This window comes from Cryptomeria japonica, chromosome 2 (assembly GCF_030272615.1).
Source record: "Cryptomeria japonica chromosome 2, Sugi_1.0, whole genome shotgun sequence".
Classification (NCBI taxonomy): domain Eukaryota; kingdom Viridiplantae; phylum Streptophyta; class Pinopsida; order Cupressales; family Cupressaceae; genus Cryptomeria; species Cryptomeria japonica.
The window spans coordinates 144,668,244-144,690,620 of record NC_081406.1 but is presented as its reverse complement, the minus strand read 5'-3'; positions in this window follow the sequence as shown (position 1 = coordinate 144,690,620).

The window sequence follows — 22,377 nt, the reverse complement described above, 5'->3', positions numbered from 1 at the left end:
CCAATGGAGTGTATTTCCTTTGAGGTTTTGATGGCCTTTGAGTGTTCACTTGATTGTTTGAATTGAACGAACTTGCACCAGGGAATGTCACTTTGGTTTTACCACATTTGCATCTACTACCCCATCATTAACTGTGTTCTTATTCTTGTTCCAAAAGTAGGGCTTGTCTTTTCCATTTGATTCCTCTTTTTTCTCTTTTAATAGCTTAATGGTGCCTTGTTCAATAAGGACTTTCTCAGTTGCCAAACCCTTTTCTTTGACTTCCTTAAAGGTAGACAAACAAGCTTTTCTTAGTTCATATCCAATATCCTTGTTGGCATTTTGAGTGAACATTTGTACCATTTGTTTTTGTGGGATATTACAAGAGCATCAACTAGCAAGACCTCTCCATCATTGTAAAAATGAAGCAAAGGACTCTCCATTTTTCTGTTTGGTATTGCACAAAGTAGTCACTGACACATTTGTTTCAATGTTGTATGAAAGCTTCTGCTATATCACTCCATGTCTTGATTCTAGGTGGAAGTTGGGAGAACCATTTCATAGCTTGTCCACCTAAACTTGTGGGAGCAATCTCATCAAGTATGTTTCTTCGTTGGCTACCTCAATACATCTTGTGAAGAATTCTCTTGTGTGTGCCTTAGGATCTCCCTTGCCTCTATATTTTTGAAATTTTGGTGTCACAAAATGTGGATGAAATGAAGGCATTGGAACACTTCTATCAAATGGATAAGGACATATGTCTCTCATTATGTACTCTTGCTTTGGCATATTCATGTCTGCCATTTGTTTTTTTGCAAATCCTTGATTTTTTGTTGCAAGTCATTCTTGGGCGGTGTCTTTTCTCTTTAAGCTAGTATCATGCCTAAGCCACCAACTGGAGGAGGAGGGATATAGTGCATGTATTGATGGTATTGATCATAGATGTGTTCATATAGAGGAGGGACATAATTATAGATAGCATATGGACCACTTTTAATAGGGTATTATAATGAGGAGCACTAGGTGTAGCTTGATACATGTCATGACCATGAGGATAGGAAGTATCATAAGAATGATCTTGGATATTGCCCCCAAATTTGACAAGGGGTCTCCTTGTGTCATGATTTTGAATGTTCGCTTGAGTGTAATTGTATGTGTTGGTATGATCTTGGGTATTATCATGAGCATGTGTATTATCATTTCTTCTCCAGGGGAAAGGATGATGGTGGGATTGTTCATGAGAGTTCCTAGCAAAATTAGTATGAGTATGGGTATTGGGAACTTCTGGTTTTTGAAATAAAGGCAAGGGTGACTCATGAACGAAATGTTCTCTCCTATTACCACCATTATGTCCTCTAGGATTTGCATTTGTTTGAGCCAATTGATTAGGATCCTCTTCCAAAATTTGTAACATCGAAATCATGAGGTAGCCTTATTCCACTTTGTGCCATGACTTGAAAGAAGTATTGTCTATCTCTTCTCATGATTTATTCAACCAATCTATTGAATCTTGGATCTAAGATATTCTCTTCAATGTTTGCGGAGGTGATAGATGCATTCTCATTATCATTGTTATTCTCATTGTTGATCTCATTATCATTGTCTGACATATTACTGCAACTCTCAAATGGATTGTAAAATTCGTCTCCATCAAACTCATAGGTACTCATGTTGAGAGATCTTAGAGCTTCTTCGGCTTTTCTTCTAGACCTTTGGGAACGAGTTTCAATGATGAACTAAACCTTAGCTGAAATGAAAGATGGAAGAAAATGTGAAGATTATGGAAGACCAAGAAAAGATATGAGATGGAAAGAATCTAGGATTGTCTTGCAATGTCCAAAAATGTATGTCCAAGAGATGTGTGATCTAAAGTAAGGTGTGGCTTCCAAAGAGATGATAGATCTCTTGATGAGTTAAGTTGACCTTGAATAAAGAGGACCAAGTGGGACCCTAAAATGATAGATCTGATATGGGAACCACTTAGTGATATGTTGTAGTAAGTTTGCAAGATATGATGAGGACGACAAAGCAACCTTTTGACTCTAGTTTGTAAAATGTGTATATGGGATTGCAAATGAAGGCAAATGAAGGACAAATATATAATCAAGATTGGTTGATTGAAAATGATGAATCCCTATGGGAAATTCCTTAGAAGCTCTTAAAATCTCAAAACCTAAGCACGTTTTGTATTTTTCAACTTTTGAAAAATTTGTTCTGAAACACAAAAACGTAACTACTCTGCACAAATGTGATTTCCCAACACAAACACAGTTTTAGGTGATACAGATGTAGTTTTAATTCGTAGACATGATTATGTTCATCATAGACATGATTTTGGCTATTAGAGACAATTTTTTTTCTTTCTTATACAAAAAACATGATTTTGCATTGCGCAGATGCAATAAACTATCACAGGCACGGTTTATCACTGTTACTGACAATGTTTTGCTTTCTGATACAAAAACATGATTATGCCCTGCATAGACGTGATTTCCCAACCTAGATGCGGTTTAAACTATAACAGATGTGATTTCTAAGAAATATTTTGAGTCTGTCAAAATATGAAGTTTTTGAGTGTGACCAAATCTTGATGTTAAATGTCTTGTGGCAAGAAAACACAACACACAATGAAGACACAATGTCTGAAGGTTTTTTTTTCCAAATTTCTTTTGTGTATGTTCAAAATATTTCCACTCGTATAGCACAAATTGAAGACACTTGAAAACATGCACAACCTAGGTTGGAAAGAGAAACCATTCAATGGGGCCCTCGCAACAATAAAATACCTCAAACAAGCAAACAACTAGAGATTTTGGTAGCACTAACTCCCCCACCACGACACTCACTTATTGGGTATACCAAATTCTCTTACCTCAAAATACCAAAGATTCCTATCTCAACATGAAAGGGTACATGAGGGGTATCTACGGGGTAGGATCGGCACTCTCTGAACCATCAAATGTAAGGATTTTTGGCCTCTACAACAAAAAGTGTTTGGTGTGGGAACTTTTGCGGTCCTTGGTGTCTACCCATGCGATGGAAGCTCATTTAAGAACCCACTCCTAATCCCAAAAGAGGATTTTTAATGCATTCAACACAAGTGTGGATACTAGGGAGAACCGTCGGTGCAGATACATGCCACCAAGTCATTGCGGTATTTACCTAATGTACTAATTTATATAGCATGCAAAAGAAGTACCACTTGGGTTGTGCTTTCTCACTTGGCCTTATGGGCTACCCGGGAGATAGGCCCTCCTACCTAAATAGAAAATGATAAAAAATATTCTTAAACCCAAGGTCCAATGGAAGGCGAGGGGAGATGATACTATTGTTACCACTTCTAGTGTTATAAACTTAAAATGTGCAAAGCGTACCAAACACTTCAAGAAAGTTCTTTAACCCCAAATTAAAAAGATTTACCCCTAATTAAGCTAAAAATCAAAGGCACACACCTAAATTACACCTACAACAAATGATTAGTAGTTTTAATAGATTACCCCCACCTACAATCATATTAGTTAGGTAAATTTTAGAAATCCAAGTCCAAATGTGAAAAAGGGGGGCCTTCAACAATATGATGTTTTCTCCTTTTCAAAATAGTTGCACCACTTCGTTAGTCTAATCAAGGGGTTAGGCCAAAACCAAATCAAAAACCCTAAAATGAAAAAGATAATGAAAACTAAAAACAAAAATGTGGTTATACCAAACGCAGACGCACTTTACAAACAAAGATGCGCAAAAATTAGACACAAACACGATTTCAAGAACTGAAACCTGCAAAACACGATCTGAACACAGATGTGATAATAGGCAATGCAAGCAAATTTTCTGGGTAGAAACACAATATTATGAGTCACAGACGTGATTTCAAGAAACCTGCACCTGCAATAGAGAGAAAGGATAAAAATGCAAAAATATCCAACCTAAATGCGGTTTTTGTTCGCAGATGCACAAATATCAAACACAGACGTGATAATAGAGATCACAGACTCAAAAAGATCAATCGCAGACGCATAATAAATCAGAATCATCGTAAATCCAACCTACAACTTCACAAAAAAGTTAAATCTGCAAACAAAATGTTATAAATAAAAGGGACAAGAGTCCCATCGGGCATGCCCAAATGTATATAGTGAAAAATGATGATGATAAACTATTGTAAAACCACAAAGATCGAACCACAATAAAACCCTAGTTCTACAACCAAACATTCACCATACACCAATGATGATACCTAAGAACATGCAAATCAATAAATGAACAATATTACCATTCATATGCCAAGTAGGGTTTCAATCTCCATTGTCTCCTAACTCCATTGATCTTGTTTGATATATTTGCTCTCAGATTTTATAGGTGCACAAGAGCTCAACAAAGAACGGATTGTGGTTGAAGTCGCTGGATCGCAAGAAGGCTTGATTGTATAAGGTAGACGCATTAGGTTTGATAATGATGAAAGTATCCTCTTATATAGAAGATGCTTTAGAAAATAGAGGGATAAGATTAAGAGGTGAAAAGATAAATGGTCGGCTAGGATTAAGGGGTAGGTAGAAGAAATAATAGATTAATGTAGGGGGTAGGTAAAGAGGAATTAAGAGATAAGTGACATGTGTCATGGAGAAAAAAGGTAATGAATTAATTAAATAAATCAAGATTTATTAATTAATAGAAGAAGTGGGACCAATTAAATAAATAAAATATTTATTTAATTTAGGAGAAAGATAATTTAAATAAATAAAAATATTTATTTAAATTAGAAAATGCCTAGAAGAGGATAAATGAATTAATTAAATAAATAAAGAATTATTTAATTAATAGAAGACTTCGAATAAAATAATTAAATAAATAAAAATATTTATTTAATTAAAGAGGACAATTTTAGGTGTCTACAATGCCTTTTGGCATATTCCATTGTATCAAGCAATTATTTTTTGATAATTGTCTTACTCGGCCTGAAGCTTGTTCTGCTCCCTTGTCTTATAAAACGGAAATTAGGGCCAGTAAGAAAGGATTCTAATTTTTTTTTAGAAGTAGAATGTATTAGGAGACAGTCTTAAAGTAATAGAATTATAAAATTTCCTTTCTATAGATGTTGTGAAATTTTGTCATCTTGTATCAGTCTTTTGAAAATTAATAAAAGAGAATCATTTTCAGATTGTCTCATTTTATATGTGCATATTGTATGAATTTTTATGTTAATGGCACACTGATTTGTCTTCTTCAATGAGGAATGTGTAATCTTGATAATGGGTCTCTTTTAAGGAAAGGGTTAAATTCTATTACAAGATTACTATGATGTGTGTATGGTGAGATGTGGTTCAATTTATTGTAATTTTGATAAGCATAGAGTGCAAGTCATGAAATGTTTGAATGTGATAAAATGATGATACATTGCAAGAATTTATAATTTGTTTGTAGATTTGACTTTGTTCACTGTATGATAAGCACCAGTCTCTCCTTCTTGAATTGTTTTAGGGACACCTTCATCAAATGTAATTTTCATTTCTATTTGTAGGAGTAAGTGTAGGAGTATTATTAGTATAGAAACCAGCCACAATAGCTGAGTGAAGGTTTAAAACTGGGATTGTAGCCAAAGTCTAGAGTTCATAAGCTTTCCTTGGTATACTTTCATTGGGAAATATGCTTGAACAACAATGTCCATGTATGCATCAAAATAGTTTGTTAAGATATTGTTGAGGTACACCCACCTTGGTCCTGTAGAGCCCAAAGTGTAGAAGATCTCAGTCTGGAGACTAAACCTTGTGTTGGCAACAATGCAGCAAATTGAGAGACGGGGGTGAATCAATTTGCACCAAAAACCACTACAGCTTAAACCGTATTTTAGATCTAATAATGAACAGTTAAAGCATTAAACAACACCACATCAATAGCACACATAACACCAAGATTTTTGACGTGGAAAACTCGGTTAAGGGAAAAACCATAGTGGGAATCTACCCACAATGAGATAATACCCTATTAGGAGTAAGTGTGAATATTACAATGGGAATGCACATGCATTCAGGCACACTGCCTAGAGCTCACTGGTCAAAATAAGAAACCCAGAAAGGCTACAACCTTAAGGGAATGCTCACTGCCTTACAGGAAGTATCGTTGACTTACAAAAACATTCAGACTATAATCCAAATCATATGAACTATGAGAATAGCATCTCCATATGCTTGAGTATAGTTTTGGTTAAGCACATGGTCTGCTCTGCAACACTTCTCTTCTTCACACTTCAAAAAGATCGAATCACTTATTTGCACATCCAACTCGATCATTCACTCGTATATACAATGCAGACACTCGCAGACATACATCTTACATGATTATTACATATATTTATACAAATCCTCAACCTATATTTCAAGATTGGCCAAATTCTCAATACAAATTTTAAAATAATATCCTCACACACTACAACAATACATGTGGACCAAAACAATGCCAACTAAGACATAGTCTGGACCCAAATCAATACCACAAATATGAAACACCTCCAACAATTATGCCTTGATCATCTGCAACATGCTACAATCACCAAGAATGTCGCATAAACAAAGAACATCACCAAACAAGGAAAATTTTCAATAACATGTACAATAATCAATGCGGACCACCAATAAGCATAGAACATGATCTAGAGACATTCACAAGCAACGTGAATTGCATCACAACAACCACAACAACTCAGATCATCATCATCTCTCTATTGAAGCACAAGAACATCAACATAATTGACTATCAACCTGAAAGATTTGCTTGTGGATATCCAAATCATGAACCAAACCAACTAAGGCAACAAATCAACATCCAGAACACATTCCACTCATCTGCAACCAAAGATATAGTGATTTTAGAGTGATATGGAGCACAAACCAGAACACCAAATAACACAAACAACTGCACAACATCCCAATAGCGGATCTCATAACTCGATCAAATCATCATGCAAATATCTGCAAATGGGAATGAACCATCTACAAACAACATACCAGAAACCCTTTAAACTGCATCAACTCATCTACAATACACAGGCTAAACCAACTCATCCAATCAAAATACAACACTGGAATACATAGAAGAAAACTTTCCAACAATCTCCTCATCAACAATCTCCACATATGTTGACATCAATGACAACATATCAGCCAATATCCAACACCTTGTTTGTTGGCCAAGTCTTATCTTAGACCTATTGATGAGTACGTGCCTAATCCTCTAGAGTTTAGGATTATTGGTTTAGGAATCAACACAGAGCTCCAATTTTTTTTAGTTATGGTGCCAAAAATCACAAAGAGAAGATTGGATATGCTCTTCATTGAAGAGTTAACTAAATCTCCTAAAGGTTTGATCAAGGCTTTTCAACCAGCTACCCTACAAGATCCCATCAAGTGGGCTTTGACACTAGAAACTTATATTCCAAAAAGTAAGTTTCAAACCCAAAAAAAATATTACAAAGAAGCCCTTTCACAAAAATGTATACTAGACTAAGATTTTTGCATTAAGACTAGAAAATAAGGTGAGAAATAAATCAAAATAGAAGAATTTGTGTTTCAACTATGTGGAGTTGTGGGAGTTATGGTCACCTAGACATTGATGTCAAGCTGAAAATTACAAGTGAATGACATCAAGGCAAGGTCTAATGATGAGTCATGATTTTAGGAACCCAAACCATTGAGTGGAGATCTCTAATGGGAATTGGTAGAACAAGAAGATCAAACAAAACAAAAGTTCATATTGGGAGGAACTCTTCTCACACTCTCTAGTACTCTAAGCTATATTCCCTTTTACATAAGATCAAAGGGTGACTAGACTCATTAAAATTGGTGTCACTTATAGTCTCATTAATAAGGGATTGGTTGTTGAATGAGGCCTCAAGATAGAGGAATTTCAAATATTCAATGTTAAAGTAGTTAACATTTTCATCATTAGATGCAATAGGAAGATCTCTCAATTGAATATTAAGTTTGGAGGATATGATATGAAGGATTACTTCTATTTTTTCAACATAGGAGACAAGGATATGGTCCTAGGTGTCTTGTGTGAAAGGAAGGAAAGTGAGGAAACCACTTTCAAACACTAGCCTAATGGGGGAGATATTGCAATTTTTTCCTAAAAATCTTAACTGCTACAATTAAAGAAACACATATAGAATGAGATATTAAACATACACAAAGATTACCACAATGAGCACACAATATACATGGGGAAATTACTTTCATGAGAAAAACCCCACGCTCTAAAAGCACAATACTTTGTATTATCTATAAACAAAGCCATTATAATACAATGACAACACTAAACTTTTAAAATAGTAGTAACTCCAATAAATTGTATACTCGGAATGATTTTGTGAGTTCAAATTCACCTACAAAAAACTTCTCATAAAATTTGATACAATAAGATCTCCAATACCTCCAATTTATAGAGAAACCAAGCAAGGAGGTAAGCCCAAAATAGATGGGTCATATAAAACCAAGTGCCATAGTTTCCAACCACCTATAAGCATGCAAATGACACTTGTACATCATTTTTTTGGCCCCTTATAAATACCTCCAAACTTGGGCACCTAAATTTACTATAATAAGGTATGAACGATGCTCTTACGCATTTTTTTTAGTTGTCAAAAAATACTCATGACTAAAAACACTTATAGTTGTAAGAGAATCCATCATAGTTGACTAATAATAGTTTATTCTCTTATAGCCTATCATTACCCAACTTGGGTGTCCACCTTCTCCATGCAAAGGTCTCTCTTGACACTTGTCCATTATATCATTGAAAATTGTTCTTACATGTCATAACTTCTCATAAGTCATTACAACCTCTTACAAACTACATAAAGTGTCGACACACATCAAAATAACTCTACCAAAAAGTGGGACACCTGGATCCTCATATGAGGACAAAAAACATCCTTGTCACACCCATGTTACCTCCTAGTATGATGACAACTCACCATGTCATTTCACACAAGATGACAAAATAAGATGTACAAGAAAATAAAGTATATGCATTGAAGAAACACAATAGATCAAAACATCAATGATAGAAAATACTAAGGTTGAGATCTTAATTCTCAACATTCTCCTACTTGTCAAACACCTTAACATAACCAATATGAACAAGATTTAACTACCAGGGGCCAAGAGAACCATAGAGTTTGAACACCATGTAAAATTATTTGTGCTCATAGGTTTTGTTAATACATCTGCAATATTAGTCGAAGTACCAACCTTTTCCAAATTTACATTCCCATACTCCACCATATCTTAAACAAAATGAAATTGAACATCAATGTGCTTTGTTCTACATTGGAGAGTTGGATTCTTTGCTAAGAAAATAACAATGTTACTATTATAATAGATAATAATTATCTCTACATAAAACCCAGTGCCATGACACAATCATCCAATCCAAACGGCTTTCTTACCTCTGAAATCCCAAACTCAACACATAGATATCAAAATTTTGGCACCACTTCCTAGGAGACTATTTCAGACCATACAAAGAAATTTTTAACTTGCAAAGCATATTTTAGTTACCTTTCACCATGAAATTATTTGGTTGTGATATATAAATCTCTTCAACCAAATCACCATAAAGGAATGTTGTCTTCACATCCATTTACTTCCAATCATGAGTTGTAGCAAGTGATAAAAAGAACTTAATGGATGTCAACTTTGCAAAAAGAGAGAAAATCTCACCATATTCTATTCCTCATCCTAGAAATACCCCTTTGCAAGCATTTGTGATTTATGCTTCTCAATAATACCATCAAGACTATAATTTTTCTTGAACACTTATTTGCATCCCATAGAATTATGTCCTTTGGGTAAATGTACTAGATCCCAAGTATTATTCTTCTTCCTTAAAGAAGTCATCTCTTTCTCAATAGATTCCATCTAGAAATCTATATCACTCATATGCATGCCCTCTCTAATAGTCCTAGGCTCATCAGTTTAAAAGCCAAATAAAAAATACAAGTGGAATTTACCAAAAAATAAACAAAAGTATCCAGTTGCCACCTGATTCTAATAGGCCTCCTCCAAGGTTGAGGTTGAGATTCTTCATCTTCTTCTAAAATTTAAAATTTGCTAGAGCTCTCGTCATCATGAGGTTCATTACAAGCTCATATTTCTTCTTTCTCAGGGCTAGAAGGAATCTAAACTATCTCCTTATTTTGTTTCTCTTATTTCTCTAGCTACAACTTAATAGTGGAAGGTTTCATCTATCTAAAAATAACACTTCTGTTGTACAGAACCTTCTCTGTTATTGGATCCCAAAGCTTGTACCCTTTTACACCAACACAATAGCCAATAAAGGTGCACTTAACAACCTTTTTCTTCAACTTAGATTTTTTTTCACTTGGAACATGAGCATAACCTTTGCAACTAAATACTCTAAGATGTCTCATCGAAGGCTTCTTTCTTGACCACACCTCCATAAGTGTCTTATCAACAAGTGTTAATGTAGGAGTTCTATTTACCAAATAGTAGGTAGTGGCTACTGTTAGCATTATGTTATGTGTTGTCATTGATATCAAATCACGTGGTCTGGATTAGGTCTGGATATATTATGTTGTGCAGAAGTATTTAGATAAGATGTGTTGAGCGTTTGAAGGTTTACCAGATTTATTGGATGTTCTAGATTTTTGGAATATGTTATACAGTGCTACTTTTGGGTCCAGATTGTTTTGGAGCTTGAGGTTTTTTGGACCAAACATTAAAGTTGTGTAATGGCAGTTATATAGAGTGTGGATGATGTTTGGGGTCCAACAATGGTGACATATGTAACGTGTTGACATGTTCAATGAGGAATGGTGTAATAAGGTCTACTTCTCATTTCTTCCCACCACCAGAATGATTAGTGAAGACCTATTTTAGATCTCTGTCTTAGCCAACTTTGAGGATCATGTTTTTCTAGACACAGTATATTTAGGTGTATGATTTGATGAGTTGAAGTGTGGATTTGTGTTGAAGACATGCGAGATTGAAAGAATCTAGTTGTTGTATGAGTATAGTGTTGTGGATTGTTACCAGAAGTAGTTTCGACAGTGCAAACTATGTTTCAATGGTGGATTTTCTTTATCTTTCTTTCTTCTTCGACAGAGAGCCTTTATGGGCAATGATCCCCCCGACAGTGAGTCCTTCGATAGTGAACCTTTTGGGGTAGTGAGCCCATCTATAGTGAGAACTTTGGCAGTGAGGCATCCTTTGTAAAAATCACTTTAACTAGTGTCACCTTAACTGGTGTTTATATATTCAGAATTAGCATTCTATGTGGTTTTTCCCTTCTTGGGTTTTCCACATTAATTCTGGTGTTTCTTGTGTCTGATCTGTTTTGAGTATATGTTTTCACGTTTTATCAATTCTGCTAATTGGTTTGGATCTGTTAATTAAGTCTAAATTTATTTTTTATTGTCAACTGATTCACACCCCCCCCCCTCTTAGTTGCCCGGATATTCAACAATTGGTATCAAAGCTTTGGTTCCTTGATATAAAGTTTAACCACTTGAGGTAGATCCTAATCCAATGGCACACAAATTATCCATTCCTATCTTTGAAGGATTTGATTATAGTTTCTGGAAAGTAAAGATGAGAGGTTATTTGGTTTCTCTGGGTTACAACACTTGGAAGGCTATGGAGACTAAGTATGTTCTAGTAGAGAATGGTCTTAACACTCTGAATGAGATTCAAGCCTATGAAGAAAATTAAAAAACAAGGTATGCTATCTTTAGTGTATTATAAGAAACTAAATTGACAAAGGTTATTTTTTTTAATACATCTTGTGAGGTTTGGCAGAAGCTACAAGACATTTATGAAAGAAATGAGAGAGTTAAGCTAACAAAGAGACTAACAGCAAAGAAAAGATATGAAAATCTGAAGATGGAAGAAGGAGAAGACATTGTAAGCTATTTTGAGAAGGTTGATAGCACTGTGAATGAAATTGGAGAACTAAAAGGCACCTTTAATGATGAAGATGTGATTGACAAAATCCTGATGACATTACCGGTAAGCTACAGTGATAAGATCTCAGCTATTGAAGAAACCTATTATCCAAAGAGCAACTTTTTTGTACCTTGATTGCATTTGAAGTAAGAAAGTTTGGAAAGGAAAAAGACAAATCAGAGACCTTATTCAAATCATCTAAAGATGGTCCGAATAATGAAGAGAGCCCGAATGAAATGGAAGCAAAATTTGTAAGAAAATTGAAGAAAGGCATTGTCAAGTACAAAGGTATGTTACCCTTTAAGTGTTTTGGATGTGGAAATATTGGTCATATTACAACTAGATGTCCAGAAAAGGGAGATAAATAAAATTTTAGGGAGAACTGGGGAAAATTCAATAAGAAAGCCTATTATGTTAAGGATGATGCTGGCATTTTAGATGATGAATCAGACTATGAGGATGGTGATTGTTTGTTTCTAGTAGAAAAAGATGTTCCCAAGTTTGATATTTCTAAGACTGTTGCTAATGCATTTCATGCTAGAAGAGATAAGAATGAGTAATTGATTGATATTGGATGCTCAAATCATATGATTGGTGATAAGAGTAAGTTTATAACGCTTGAAAAATATGATGGAGGTTTTGTTAGGTTTGGAGATGATCAGACAACACAAATTATTGGGATTGGTTCAGTTACTTTTGATGGAAAACATAGCACTGACAATGTTTATTATCTGAAGGGTTTGCATCATAATCTCTTGAGTGTTGGACAGAGGTGCGAAAATTTATACAATGTTATCTTTGAGGACAAAGAATGTGAAATCCGGAAGGAGTCCGGAATGGTTATTGCAGCTAGAAGAAGGACAAATGGAGATATGTATCAACTGGAAGGAGCTACAAAACATTGCTTGATATCACAACTTGATGACAACTAGCTATGACACTAGAGGATGTGTCATATCAATTTTAACAACCTGGTGTCGATTAGTTCGAGGAGTGCAGTAAGAGATTTACCAAGATTGACTAAATTGAAGAACAACATTTGCAAGGAATGTCAAGTAGGTAAGAAGACTAGAAGCACATTCAGATTAAAGGAGTACTCATCGACCATATTACTGGATTTGGTTCACACAAATCTTTGTGGTCCAATCCAGATAAGTAGCCTGCAAGGTGAGAGGTATTTCATGTTATTGATTGATGATTATTCTAGAATGACTTGGGTTGCATTTCTAAGAGATAAATATAAAGCATTAGAAAAGTTCAAGATATTTAGGACAAATATTGAGAATTAGGTTGATGGTAAAATCAAGTGTTTAAGGTCTGACAGAGGAGGAGAATTCATTTTAGATGAGTTCAATGACTTATGTGAGAAGCATGGCATCAAAAGATAGTTATATGTCCCCCGGACACCACAGAAGAATGGTGTAGTTGAAAGGATGAACCAAACTATACAAGAGGTAGCTAGAGCTGTGATGAAAGGAGAAGAGTTACTGAAAGTTTACCGGAGAGAAGCAATTCATACAATAGCATACACTTTTAACAAAAATTTCTATCAAAGGAAATATGGTAAGACATCTTATGAACTTTGGTATGATAGAATTTCAATAGTGAAATATTTTAAGGTATTTGGAAGCAAGTGCTATATCCAAAGAGATGAGGATAATCTTGGAAAGTTTGACATTATAGAAGATAAAGGCATATTCTTGGGTTATTCAAGAAAGAGAAAAGCATATCGATGTTACAACAAAAGGTTGACTAAGATTGTTGAAATTGCAAGTGCAAAGGATGATGAAAGTACCACAAAGGATTTAGAAACTATAGCAAGATATGAATCTGATGAGCCTAAAGAAGAGAAAAAGAAAGAAGAAAGAAGAAGTGAAGAAAAGAATGATCAAGATGCTCTGGCATCTGCATCCAAGACTCCAAGGTATGTCCGAAAGAATCGCTCAGAAGAACAAATTATCAAAGACGAGCAAAGGTGTTACAAGAAGCAAGGCAACACAAGAATAAGTCTTGTTGTGTTTACAATCTGAAACTAAGCTAAAGACAGTAGAAGAAGCTTGTAATGATCAAAACTGGATGAAGGAAATGAAAGAGGAACTGGATTAGATTAAGGAAAACCAAACATGGGAATTAGTCAACAGATCGAAAGACAAGAATGGGATTGGAACTAAATGGGTATTCCAGAACAAACTGGATGAAGATGGAAAGGTTGTAAGAAATAAGGCAAGGTTGGTTTGCAAAGGATAAACTTAGATCGAAGGCATTGATTTTGATGAAAATTATGCCCTGGTTGCATGGATGGAGGCAATCCAGATGTTTCCGACGTTTGCAACATTTAAGTACTTTAAGGTGTATCAAATGGATGTAAAATCAACATTCTTGAATGGAGAATTAAAAGAAGAAGTTTAAATTGAACAATCAGAAGCTTCTAGGTTGAGGGATGATCCAAACATTATTTGTGGACTAAAGAAGGTGTTTTATGGACTGAAACAAGCCCCTAGGGCCTAGTATGGAAGGCTAGACAAGTACCTGACTGATCAAGGATTTCAGAAAGGTTCGACTGACAACAATTTGTACTTCAAAACTGATTTAGGTAAAACCTTAATTATAGTAGTATATGTTGATGATATATTCTTTGGTGGAAATTAAGGTATGTGTAGAAGATTTGTTGATGAGATGCAAAAAGAATTTGAAATGCCCATGATTGGTGAGTTGAATTTCTTTCTCGATTTGCAAATTAATCAGAGTGATAGAGGAATTTTCATTTCTCATTCTAAGTATCAAAGAGTTGTTAAAGAAGTTTGGGTTGGAGAATTCCAAACTGATGTGTACACCTATGACCATCGGATGCAAGTTAACCAAGGATGATAAATCACCTAAGGCAGATGAAAGTCAATACAGATAAACGATTAAAGGACTATTATATTTGACTGCTACCAAACTAGATATCATGTATGCAGTATGTTTGGCAGCCAGATTTCAACAAGAACTGAAAGAATCTCATATTGTGGCAGTAAAAAGGATTTTCAAATAACTTAAAGGTGCACAAGAGTTTGATTTGTGGTATCCTAAGAGCTCAAATTTTACCTTGACAAATTATACAGATACAGATTGGGCTAGAAGTGTTGATGACCAAAAAAGTACAAGTGGAGGAGCATTCTTCCTTGGCCCCCAGTTGGTTGTTTGTGTTGGAAATATGCCTCTAATTCATTTGACATGTTCAGGTTGATCAGGCTAGCCTACACCAATGGAACAGCAGAATGGAAGACTGCATCAGAGTTGTGTCGATGACACAATGGAGTTGTCTTAAGTGGTCTGGGTTGACATCAACTATCGAGGGTTCTGGTCTGTAGTTAAGCCGATACCTGATGAAGTCACCTTAGGCGATCGGGTCGATATCGGCTATTAGGTTAATGTGCTGAAGGCCCGATGAGTCTGCCTTGTTCTATCTCAGAGTATTTCATTCATCGGGATAGCAGTTTTGGGTGTGAGCCAAGGACCCGATGAGGCCACCTTAGGTTATCGGGGTAACAATGTAGACTGAAGTAACCTCACAATGTTTGATCTGATGAGTCGATGAGACCACTCTGTTATCGGAGATCGGGGTAACAGTTCATCTGTCTAGATGATGACCTGATGGAGTCACCTTAGACGATCGGGTATCATTGGGCGATCGGCTCTACCATTTGAAGGCTATACTGATGGTTGATGGAGCAAAGACCGATGTTGGTGTGAGAATGAACCGAGATCCAAAACGGTGACCACTCGGACACTAAGGATGAGACTATCGGTGTATATGAATATGAACCGACCCGACTCCCTGCTGCATGTGGGATAATTGGTTTTCCTTTAATGTAGACCGATGTAGGCAAACGGTTAGATTTCAATCCATTGTTGTAGTTGCTCAGATGAACGGTCAACTAGTTTGGTATTAGAAGCAAAATATGAACCAAATGTGAGGGGAGTTACGACAACCATTGAGTGTGCTTTAATTGTTATCTGAGTGTTGCATGTTACATCTGGAACAATTGTTTGACAGAGTGGAAAAAGGAAATCTATAGACTGAACTTTATTATATTTGACATACTGATAATAAAGTCATTTTCTGTTGGTGGTGGGTTTTTCTCCCAAAAGGGTTTTCCCAAGTTAACTTTGTGTGTTCTATCTCTTTGTTGTTTAATTGTGTTTTCTCATGCTTGTGCCATATTCAGAAAAGTTGTAAAATTGTAAGCACTAGTTTGTTTTCCCCTACAAATTGACATTAGGGAAGCAAATTTCCGCACTTGCTTTCTTTTACAAGTGGTATCAGAGCTTGGCCCATTTTGTTATCCTTGTTGGGTAGGGTTGGTTTTTTGTGTCAGTTTTGTTTTAGTGGGAGTCTTGCAGAATGTCTACTTGTTTTACAGGTTGAGATGGTGAGCACCTCAGGGCACATAGACATGGAGAAGTTTAATGGTTTCAGCTTCTAACTATGGAAACTCAAGATGGAAGACTTGCTAATTGATAGAGATCTCTGGGGTGTTGTGACTGCAACTTCTAAGCCTTCAGGCATGAAGTGAGAAGATTGGGATTTAGCCGACCGGAAGGCAAGGGGTCTAATCAGGCTATGTCTTGCTGATTTTGTTCTGTTAAACGTCCATGAGGAGAAGACTGCACATCTTCTCTAGAATAAGTTGGGAGATATTTATCAAGGCAAATCCTTGGTGAATAAACTTTTCTTGAGGAAGAAGTTGTACTCTCTAAAGATGGATGCAAGAACACCATTGGCAGATCACTTAAATGCATTCAACATGGTTCTTTCACAGTTAAATTCTGTTGGTGTGTCCATCCAGGAAGAAGAACATTGCATGTTGTTGTTGTGTTCACTGCCTGGCTCTTGGGAACACTTAGTGATGGCTATCAGTAGTACTATGACCCAGTTCAAGATGGATACTGTGGTAAATACTCTTTTGTCAGAAGAAATAAGAAAGAAGTCTTCTGAGATGACAAAAGATGCACTGTTTGTTTGAGGCAAACCGAAGGACAAAGACAAGAAGAAAGGCAAGAAGTCCAAGTCTCGAGAGAGATTTAAATCTCCAGGAAAGAAGTCAAAGGTGAAGTGCTAGAACTATGGGCAGAAAGGGCATATCCGAAAGGATTGCAAGGAGGAGAAGAAGAAGAAGAAGTATTATGACACTGAATCTTATCAAAGTGATACAGATGCATTTGTAGCAGCCCTAGCAGTACCTACCTTAGATGACACCTGGTTAGTAGATTCTGGCACATCTTTTCACATGACCTCCCACAAGGAGTGGTTCTGAAAATATGAACTGTATGCTGGTGGAAAGGTATATTTGGCTAGTGATTCTATGTTGGAGTTTGTAGGGAGAGGCATAACTAAAATTCAATTCCCAGACGATAGAGTTAAGGGGATCAATGGAGTTCTTCATATACCAAGTCTGGCAAGAAATATTCTCTCTGTAAGTAAACTTAATTATGTTGGAGTACAAGTTACATTTGTATCTGGTGGTTGCGAGATGACTAGGGGTTCCATTGATTGGCAAAGGGTGATCATTTTGGTACTTTATATAAGTTAAATGTTGAACCTATATGTTGTAATATGGCCTCTGAAAACTCAGTTAAGGCAACTGTAATGATGCATAATGCTAATTCATTGGAAGCTAAACTTCCTGTTGAGAAAACAATGCTCTAGCATAATAGGTTAGGCCACATAGGTGAAAAAGGTTTAAAAGCCTTGAAGAATAAGAATCTGGTTGAAGGTCTGGATGATTGTAGTTTTGAGTTCAATTTCTATGAACACTGCATATATGGAAAATATAACCGTGTTCAATTTTATTCCAGTTCTCATAAGTCTTCTGATATTTTGGATTATGTTCACTCTAATGTGTTTGGTCTAGTGGATGTACCTTCTTTGTCTAAGTCTAAATACTATGTATCTTTTGTAGATGATTATTCAAGAAGGGCATTTGTGTACTTTCTTAAAAGTAAATCAGAAGTGTTCAGTCAGTTTAAGGAGTTTAAGAACCTTGTTGAAAATCAAACTGGGAGAAAGATTAAATTTTTAAGAACAAACAACGGTGGTGAATTTTGTAGTGCAAATTTTGACAAGTACTGTGTTGATCATGGAATTAAGAGGCATAAGGTTGTACCTTACACTCCACAACAGAATGGAGTTGCAAAAAGGTTGAATCTATCTCTAATGGAGAAAGTAAGAAGCATGTTGAGAGGAGCTGGGTTGGAACAAAAATTCTGGCTAAAGCAGTTACTACAGCGTGTTACCTGCTGAATCGTTCTCCTACTTCACTATTGATTGAAAAAACACCCATGGAAGCATGGTCTAGTAAGAAACCATCTTTAAGGCACCTTCGTGTTTTTTGTGTAGAGGCATATGCTCATGTGCCTGATGTTAATAGATCTAAGTTGGATAACAAAGCGATGAAATGTATCTTCATCGGCTATGGAGTTGGTGTGAAAGGATACAAACTTTGGACTGTTTTGGGCATGAGCCGAGGACCCCATGAGGCCACCTTAGGTTATCGAGATAACAATGCAGATCAGAGTAACCTCACAGTGTTTGATCTGATGAGCCGATGATACTGCTCTCAGTTATCAGAGATCAGGGTAGCAGTTCATTTGTCTGGCCGATGATCCGATGGAGTCGCCTTAGGTGATCGGGTATCATCGAGTGATCGACTCTATCATTTGAAGGATATATCGATGGCCGATGGAGTGAAGACCAATATCAGTGTGAGAATGAATCGAGATCCAAAAAGGTGACCACTCAGACACTAAGGATGAGACTATCGATGTATATGAATATGAACCGAACTGACTCCCTGCTGCATGTGGGATAATTGGTTTTCCTTGAATGTAGATTGACGCAGGCAGACGGTTAGATTTCAAGTCGTTGCTCCAGTTGCTCAAATGAATGGTCAACCAGTATGGTATTAGAAGCAAAATATAAATTGAATGTGAGGGAGAGTTATGATAGCCATTGAGTGTGTTGTAATTGTTATCCAAGTGTTGCATGTTACATCTGGAATAACTGTTTGACAGAGTGGAAAAAGTAAATCTTCAGACTGAACTTTACTATATTTGACATACTGATAATAAAGTCATTTTCTATTGGTGGTGGGTTTTTCTCCTGAAAGGGTTTTCCCACGTTAACTCTATGTGTTCTATCTCTTTGTTGTTTAATTGTGTTTGCTCATGCTTGTGCCATAATCAGAAAAGTTGTAAAATTGTAAACACTAGTTTGTTTTCCCTTGCAAATTGACATTAGGGAAGCAAATTTTCACACTTGCTTTCCTTTACAGTTTGGTCAAGTAAGAAACAACACTCTGTATCTCTGTCTACAGTAGAAGTAGAATACATTGTAGCATCTTCTTTTCACACTAAGATTCTATGGATGAAGTAGACTTTGAAGGACATTGGTGTAAATTTTGATTACCCTATCTCAATCATGTTTGATAATACTAGTGCAATAAACATTTCAAAGAATCTGGTACAATATTCCAAAACAAAGCATATATCCATCAGGTACCACTTCTTGAGGGAAAATTTTTTGGATAATGAGGTTAGACTGGAGTATGCATCTACAAAAGAATAGATTGCAGATACTAAGGTGTTGTGCAAAGATACTTTTGAGTATCTCCAACAGAAGTTAAGGGTATTTCCCCTATCCAGTTTGAATTAATGTGCATTGGTCCAGTGAGTAGCCTATATATTCTTTTCTGGACTGATTCTTGTGTGTTTCCTCTCAGGGGGACCAGGAATAAGATTTTCAGGGGGATTTTTGTCCACCTTTGTCTTTGTTGTCAAAGGGGGAGAGAGAGAGAGAGAGTTTGCATGATGATTTGATTGATGTTGTTGATGGATGTTGCCATCAATGACAAAGGGGGATATTGTTAGCATTATATTATGTGTTGTCATTGATGTCAAATCATGTGGTCCAGATTAGGTCAGGATGTAGTATATTGTGCAGAAGTATTTGGATAAGGTGTGTTGAACATTTGAAGGTTTCTTGGATTTACCGGATGTTCTGGATTTTCAGAAAATATTATTCAGTGCTACTTTTGGGTCCAAATTGGTCCGGAGCTTGAGGTTTTTTGGACCAAACATTGAAGTTGTGTAATGGTAGTTATATAGGCTGCAGATAATATTTGGGGTCCAACTTTGTTGATACATGTAACGTGTTGACATATTAAATGAGGAATGGTGTAATAAGGTCTACTTCTCATTTCTTCCCACCATTGAAATGATTAGTGGAGACCTATTTTAGATCTTTGTCTTAGTCGACATTAAGGATTATGTTTTTCGAAGATAGGATGTGTAGGTGTATGATTTGATGAGTTGATTTGTGGCTTTTGTGTTGAAGACATGTGAGATTGAAATAATCCAATTGTTGTGTGAGTATAGTGTTGCATATTGTTACCGAAAGCAATTCCACTAGAGCAAATTGTGTTTCAGTGGTGGATTCTCTTTATCTTTCTTTCTTCTTTAGCAGTGAGCCTTTATGGGCAGTGAGCCTTTCTGGGCAGTGAACCCATCTACAATGAGCACTTTGGCAACGAGATATCCTTTGTAAAAATCACCTTAATCAATGTTTGTATATTGAGAATTAGCATTCTTTGTGGTTTTTCCCTTCTTGGGTTTTCCACATAAATTATGGTGTTTCTTGTGTTTGATCTATTTTTGAAGGAACACAATGGACCACTGAGAGGGGGGTGAATCAGTGGTAATCAATAAAAAAAATTACCTTCTAAAGATCTAAGCAACAATAACTTTAATCATAAGACCATGAGCAGAGATATTAAACAAATCAACATACACATAAATTGCACATCACATAACACCAGATGTATGAGGAAAACCCAATGTGGGAAAATCCTCGGTGAGAATAGTTGTTGGATTCTACTTCTCCAATCCAACCTTATAATGAAATCACTAGTTACAACTTTAATGGGCACCAACCCAAAGGAGCACCAACCCCTATAGTTTATGAGCTTCTACTCAAAGGAGCACCTACCCCTGCTCTAAGCACCCACCCGAAGATTACAATGAATATAGTTTTCAAATACAAATTATATGCCTCATTGCAAATGAGGTTTTACAACACCTTATTGTTCTGCTCTTTATCTTCCTTCTCTCTGCTCTTGTTCTCTGCTCTCCGCTTTTTATTCTACTCTACTCTCAGCTCTATGTTCTTCCATGTTCTATAAACTTTCTTGTTCTCTCACAGTGTATATAACACACCAGGTTATCTACCTTGGCTCTCTGTGCTCTGGTCGCTTGTCTATGCTACACTCTATCTCTCACTCACTAGTCTACACACACTTCCGCCCCTTCCTCTTTTTCTACTCTATTATGCTCTCTATGTTTTCACTCTCTGCGACCACACTCTCACAACTGTCTATTCTCCACTTACCTCTATCTTTGCTTACTACAATCATCAAAACATACTACAGGCTTAACTGCATGTTCACATTGTTCTCTCACTGCAAGCCAACTACCTCAGTCATATCACATTCACTACTTTTCTCTACTCTACACCATTGCATTCATCATCGACACCTGCACAAGATCGATCTAATCTTCATCAGCTTTTAATTTGAGTCATTGATCTGCTAGATTCAATCCTTCACTGTTGTCATCATGGCAGTTTCATGTGCCACATCATCTTTGTGTTCTCTCTCACTAACCATCTCATTCCAAAATGCATTTGCCATATTGCATAGTCTGCTTTGCACACAAGAATGTTATTCCCTCCAACTGGAATTTAAAAATTCATTCATTCTTGTCCTCAAAGTTCTGGCATGAATCAGATTTGATCTCCCTTCTTGAATTGAACACTTGCATTCGACCAAACACGATTTTATAAACCATTTCCAACTCCTTTCTAACTACTCCAACCACCTCATAACCAATGTATTTCATTTTTACACTTTTGTTGCACTTTTTGGCAATATTGCAACTTTGCAATTTTTACAATTTTTGCATTTTTGACATAAATGACTCTAACCCTTACATGGACACTTTAAACACTTCAAGATAGACAATGATATCTTTGGAAAAAATGGCTCATTTAGCCTTACATATTATGATTCACTGGACTCAAATAACCTTAATACATTATTAATGACTCAAATACAATAAAATTGCTCATATTATGATTTTTAACCTCCCGGTATGCTTGTGTGCTTAGGTGCCTCTACACCATACTCCCAACCTTGAAAAGTTTCCAAGTCCCTTGGAAATGTGGGTACAATGACCTGCAAGAAAATTTTTGAATGAAATCTTCACCTTTGTCTTCATTAATCTTTGTCTCTTCATGCCTCTTCATTCTTTTTTCATTATCTATATGCTGCTGCAATCTCCCTTCAATAAATCTTCCTATGACTCCTTCCAATGGAGTGTGTATGGCTGCCATCAATGGTGCTTT